The 6,717-nt window shown below is 36.9% G+C and overlaps 1 long non-coding RNA gene across 1 annotated transcript; it reads left to right on the forward strand.

The window, feature by feature from the left end:
- Nucleotides 1-3,127: 3,127 nt before the first annotated feature.
- On the forward strand, nt 3,128-3,906 carry LOC131800858 (uncharacterized). Its single transcript, XR_009341613.1, has 3 exons — nt 3,128-3,385; nt 3,455-3,702; nt 3,769-3,906. It is a non-coding gene; the product is annotated as an uncharacterized LOC131800858 (long non-coding RNA).
- The last annotated feature ends 2,811 nt before the right edge of the window (nt 3,907-6,717 follow it).

The following is a 6,717-nucleotide window of genomic DNA, read 5'->3' on the forward strand; positions in this document are numbered from 1 at the left end:
AGGGTAGTAGATGCAATTTCCTTTCTCAATTTCCTTCTCTCGTTGTATCTTTCTCTAGCCCGTTTTACTTTATTGGACACTACACCGAAAATTCTCGACCTAGCTTCTTCGTATTCCTTTTTCCTTACATGCAATGGTTTCAACACTCGTAATATCGGCTTCTCTTCATTCACCCTCTTGTTTTCGTTGACTAATAAGATTACCTTCTTCGCGTTACACTTTCCCTCTACTGTTCCTGCTGGGACTCCGTCTGGGTGGAGCGCGCCTCCCCAGTTCGAGGAACGCTCCGATTCAAGTTTCCCTGGCACCTTGGACATTTTGGGGAAACTACTCCCTCTCTTCCGCACTTGAAGCAGAACACCTTTGATATGGGTACAGGACAATCAATGTAACTATGACCAACCTTTCTGCAATTCCAACACGTGTAGCGGTTGGACACTGCTAAAGCGTCTACGTCCAATTCAGATTCGGCCTCTGTGTATTCTAGTTCGTGTACTTTCTGTGGTTGAAACGTTCTTTGCTGGTATGCTTGTCTTTGTCCAGCTACCATCAATTCAGCCCGTTTGACCTCCTGCCGAAAATGGTTCAACCCTTTAATTTGAATAGGGAAAATAAGAGAAGCAAGTGATGATTTTAAGTTTCCTTTCATGATCTCTACCAAGTCGTTTTCATCATATGGAGATCGTTGTTGGTTTCTCATTTTGAGCACGGCATCGAAAAACTCATCAAATGTTTCATTCGGCATCTGACGACGACCCATAATTTCTTTTTGAATTTGAAATTCATTCTGGTACCGACGAAATTGGGCTAAAAATGCTTCCCTCAACTCATTCCAGTGCCTAAACGGGGCAATTCGTCGTTGCTGCCAGTACCAACTTTCGGCACTACCCTCAAGTAACTGTGGGAACTCCCTGAGAAGTTCGTCAAATGGATAACCATAGTCTTGCCTCGTAGACTCCAAACAGAAGATAAAATGTTCAGCATCTGCGTTTTTCTCACTGCCATTGAAGCGCATTCCCCAATCTTTAACTTTGTATTTTCGATTGCTACTTTGATGAGCTACATTTCCGTGATAGGATGATGCATTCGACGGCTTCTGAGGTCTCATTTCTGTTGGATTCCCCGTATAATCTTGACCTCTGGTATCCACCGCAATGATAGGATTGTTATTCTCGGCTCCTGATGCCTCATTTCGAACTGCCTGCGATGGAGGAGGTTCCCTAATTCCGTGCATTGATTGAGTGTTTTCTACAACTGTCGGATAACGTGTTAGTGGCGGTGGCGCGCTCGTCATTGGAGCTATAGCTGGAGTCTGTATCCCAGCTGCGTGTTCAGCCGACAAACCTTCCTCGGTGGAATTTCTCACGGTTGGCCGTGCTTGCTGTAGATCACGCTGAACCTGCCGAATCACTTCAATACTGCGCATCAGTTGAGCTTGTGCTAACCCAATGGATGCCATCATTTCCTGCAGATTATTAGCCTGGTTGAATTCCGATCTATCGTCTCCATTCCCCTGTCGAAATTCTCGTCTTACGTTCTGAGCGGTCAAACTTGAAAATGCTGGAGAAAGTATAGTATTATTCAGTTCATCCGGACTGATCGATGCATCGCTGCCAATCGATGGAGCGCTTGACGATCTGACAATGCCTCCCGTTCCAGTGTTGGTTTGCAAAGTTGGTGGGTTGTTCGTAGGAACTTGAGTTTGCGTGTTCTGTGCCCCTACCCTTGGCTCGGAATTAACTGCTTCTTCGTTGTTTTCCATATTATTTGGCTGTAGCTTACTACCACTTCTAGTCAAAACCATTCCAAAATTAATAGTAAACTAATAACTGTGTTCCTAAGAAATATTAAAAATAAAAACTAAAAATCAAGAAAACATATATACTAGTAGTAATGCTTCTACTTCTGTCGAGGTAGGAAAATAATGATGTATTAAATAATATCAAAAAGTCTTTCAATATATCATAAGGTAGGATTCTAGGTGACGGCCATTAGAAGAGTAGATGTTACTTTCAGATTTAAAAGAAATAAGGTAAACAAAATAATTACCTCCTGCAATCCTGTGCTTTAACTTTTTATACTGTGGATATGGAAAATCTGGTTTAACAACCTAGTGACATCGAAAGAAATCTCGTTGACTATACTATGAGTGTTTCTGTCTAAGAATTGACTCCGGACAACGAAATTCCTTTCGAATACAAAATGATTGTTAAAAATGGCTATTGCAATGAAAAACTAATTGGATGTGACCCAAAAACTCCACACAATCGTGGCAATTAAATGCGTTGTGTTACTAACACTGGCGATAAGACCTACGATTATATGTAGCCTAAAGGTTTGGTGATTCAAAATTAAATCTCCACCTCACGACCCCGATTTAGAAAACTTTAGGTCGGGACTGAGATTTTAACATTGGACCGTGATATTGAAAATGAAGAAATATCGTTCAAAAGGTATACTATTTAAACCAAGTGGCAGCCGGGAGGACTCTTTGAGTTACTCAAACGGGACCTACTTGCTTTAAATAATATATGGCTACAATTATTTTTTTGCTTTCATCTCGGGCCCCACGTTGTGGGCGCCATTTTGTCACGTACTACCGTCAGTTGATTTCACATAATTCCTGTTTTCTATCAAACATCGTCATTGCTGGCATGTTGGCTTTTTGCACGGCTAGTGCTCGCCGGATGGGGGTGGTTCTTGACGACATTGACTAGGTTGGCAATACGTTAAACAAAAAAAATATCATGCCAGACTGATCAAAATTAAAAAAAAAAAAAAAAAAAAGGGTATTCCGAGCCCGAGAGAAATAGTAAACTATTAATGACTTTTACCACAGCATAAATAAGAAAAAGCAACCAGTTATATGGGAAAAAAAAATCATGAAAGTACTCGGCAGGTGTTAAACCGAGCTCTTCCCTCCCACTGGAACACTTGTTCCACCTTGGCAATCAAAACATGTTCATATTGCCCCCATACCTACCTCTTCTTTAGCACGTCACCCTCCTAACCTTCAATTAAATTTCCTTATGGAGAAGACATTTTAATTCATATCCATCGTTATAATTTTATTTTTAATTCAAGGTTCTTAATTTTTAATACAAAAAAATTGTGGATAATTTTAACTTTGAAATTCACATTGTTAAAAAAGGTTATTACTAGTGCAAAGAGTTTTTACTAGTGTAAAATATTCGAAAATCGTAAGTATTATAATTTTGAACGTTGTACATAATAACGAAACTTAGGTAAGTACCACTTTTGGGTATTTATTTAATAAATTTAATATAAGATGGCTGCTCTTCTTTCTTTTCCAGGGATGCTGAACAGAGGTCCTATTATGGCGGTGATTGCTGGCAATGGAGCTTATTATCCGTCAGTTAATCTCGTAAGTATGAGTGTTGTATTTTAGTTTTATAGTTCAAACCCTGAATAAAAAGTTTTCTTCTATTTTAAGTGGAGTAAAAGCAAAGGGACAACATTAAGCTTTTGTGTATGGGAGCAACTAACTCCTGGTGGTTAATAACCTGTCCTACCTGCCTAGAGAGAGCTCTATCTATTCGGAGAGGATATGAGAATAAAAATTCGAATAATAAAGAAAACAAAAGGAAATGTCTACCCTTAAGGCTACGTATTTTCTATACCCTTTTATTCTAGGTTTATGGGCAGTCCGTCCGTCGCAAGTAATTATCAATAAGTTTGGAGGTAAGTAATGAGTTAAAGTCAATAGCTCGTTTTACACCATATCAGTTTTATATTCTTTTATTTTAGGTACCTCAGCACCGCGGAATGCCTGGTGCTCAACAGCGTATCCAACGATGGGCAGAGGAGTCGGGATCGGTGGTCCAAATATCGTTATCGATGCTGGCAAAGGTGTTTGGTGCTGGATTACTTCCTTTTGTTCAAAAGTTATTGAGGTTTTTTTTCTCTTTTCGTGCAATAAAGGCAATAAATATTTTTAAAATTTTGTTTTGTGATATGCGGGTATTATTACACCGGTTGTATTTAACGTGGGTAAAAACTTTACTATTTTCTTTTTGCTCGATCCACTTCCTGCTGCCAAGAACTCCAGAAATAAAAAGAAAGAACTTTGAATATTTTACATGGCTTATTGGCTCCCTATTTCCAATATGTTTTCCACATTTAAAATTTCCCTTTTTGAAATGACAGGATAAACAAACCATATGTCACTTGGTGTGACAGACAAAATTATACGAGTTTCGGTATGTGGCGTATAGATGGCGTGAGTACGCACATGACAAACCCAACCATCCTTTGTACATCACTGTAAAAGGATGGGAGGGAAAAAGTGCGAAAAATAAGTTCGATGATTTGTAGAAAGCTTCATTTGAATGGAGCGCTTTTATTTTCGATAGGACGTCGATCTTGTCAGCTCTTCTTTGTCAATGAAATATGCCTGCGTCATTATTTCTACTGAACTGGCTACGTTATCATAGACAGACCATACATATGTAGTGAATTTCTTGAAGTGCGGGCGATACAATTGAATACCGGGGTTTCAAAAAAAATATATACAATTAAGAATAAAAGAAAAACCAAGAATTTGCTGTTTAAAAAAACTTTTTGTGATTACCAATAGTGTCTTACTAATATTAATGTGCTACAAAAAAATAAATCCTAAAATAAACAAAATCTGAAATTTCCTAATAAGATAAAATTGTAACGGGTAAAAGAAGAAACGACGAATGAAAAAGTGTTATAAACGTAATATCGAGTTGGCGTCATATAACTGTGCTGTGCTTTCATACGACTGTACCACAACGAGTTGCGTACTATGTGATAGGTTTGTTGCTGGGTTGAAATAACCGTTTCATTCTAGAAATCGTCGATCATCTTCAGTGCAAACAAAGCGATGTGTAATTGAAAAAAAAACAGAAAATAATCTAAAACTAAAAGAATAGAGAATAAAGTTAAGAAAATCGTTTAATTACTAAAATAAATGTGTGCTGCCTAAGAATATAAATTTTAAGGAAAAATATAGAAATTCAATTTTATATTAATAATAAAGATATAAATTATGTGTGTTGAAAAGTGTATAAATGGAATTAATATAATTTTCATCAATACTAAATCTGTGTATGCAATAAAAGTCCAATAATTTATATTTTCATATGCGTATTAATTGGCTATGCAAGTGAAAAACAAAAAGAAGTGAGCATTGTTAAAAAAAAAACCTATCAGAAAAGTTTTTTTCATTAATTAAAAGCCTACGTTATTCCTGTTGTTGTAATAGTGGGAATATTTGTGCATACGACCATACTTTTCTTGTGATATGATTTCTTAAAAGCAAAAGTGTAAGAGTAGTAAAATCAAAGAGTGTGAAATACAGCTATGAGAGAGAATAAAGAGTACATGTGTAGAGTCACAAAAAGGTTAACGGAAAAAAAAACATAACGAAAGTGAGGAAAGAAATGAATCAAAACAAATGCGAAGCAAAATCAAAACAAAGGCTAATTTGAATCAAAACATAAAAGAAATATAAAAGCAAAACAAAATAATGTTAATGATTGTGGATTTAACGGCGAATCAACGTTGCGATTATACTTTAAAGTGGAAAAGCAAATAAATTCTGATTTTGTGCCCAACTATGAGGAGTAAAAACCACCATGCAGAAATCTCTACTTTGCCGCTGTAATCTTATGATATATCTATTTTTGGATTTGTGCCGGTAAGTGAACAATCGTTTTATTTCTTTATAATAACAAAAATATAGTTTAGGAGAAAATGAATCTATGAGCTCGTAAGGAAAATATTTTTCCGTGAATAATTATTAAACATTAAATTTTTGCTGGTGTTATTCAGATCGTGAGAGGACTTCTTCTGTTATTATGGGATGCGGTAGAAAAACCATTTCTTATTGTTTCAAATCTTTCACGTGGAATACTCCTAAGGATTTCCCTCTCAAATCCTCTATTTCATAAAGACAATTTCCAATTGGTCGAACAATTCTGCACTTTACAAATTTAGGTCCTAGTTTAGCATTAAAGTTCCTTTTGAAGTCACTTTGCTTTTTGGCGAATGAGTTGCTGTGCGCACGTGAGAGATACCAAAGTTTGTCATAAGGTCCTCAAATTCCTTTGCTACAAATTGTTGTCCATTATCTGAAATTAGTACTTCGGGTGTACCGAACTTATGAAATACCTCTGATATGAGGAATTTAACCACATTTTTAGTACTGGCTTTATTCATAGCCTTAAGAAGAACGTACTTGCTAAGATGGTCAAGGACAATGAAAATATAAGTGTTGCCGGCCTTTGAACGCGGATAGGGACCTAAAAAATCTACAAAAATTCTTTGAAAAGGTCTCTCCACATTGGCTTCTTTGCCCATGGGAGGACGTAGCGTTATGTTGGCTGATTTAGACTCTTTACATACTTGACATTTAAGGACGAAATCTCTAACTTGCTTATTCATAAGGGGCCAATAAAAATACTCCTTGATTCTTTTTAGGGTTTTATGAAAACCACCATGTGAGGCCACAGGGAGACAATGGGCTTTTTCGATAATTCCATTGGTTAACTCCAATGGAATCCACAATTTCCAAGCAAAATCTTCATTGGTAGGTGAGCCGTCGTAAAATTGTGTCCTTTTGTAGACGAATCCATCTATCACTTTTATATCTGGCAACCGATCCGCGTTCTTACTGACGTTATCTATAAGATCTTTATAGTCCTCGTTTTGAAAAGCTGATGAAGAAAG

Source organism: Musca domestica, unplaced genomic scaffold, assembly GCF_030504385.1.
Source record: "Musca domestica strain aabys unplaced genomic scaffold, Musca_domestica.polishedcontigs.V.1.1 13, whole genome shotgun sequence".
Taxonomy (NCBI): Eukaryota; Metazoa; Arthropoda; class Insecta; order Diptera; family Muscidae; genus Musca; species Musca domestica.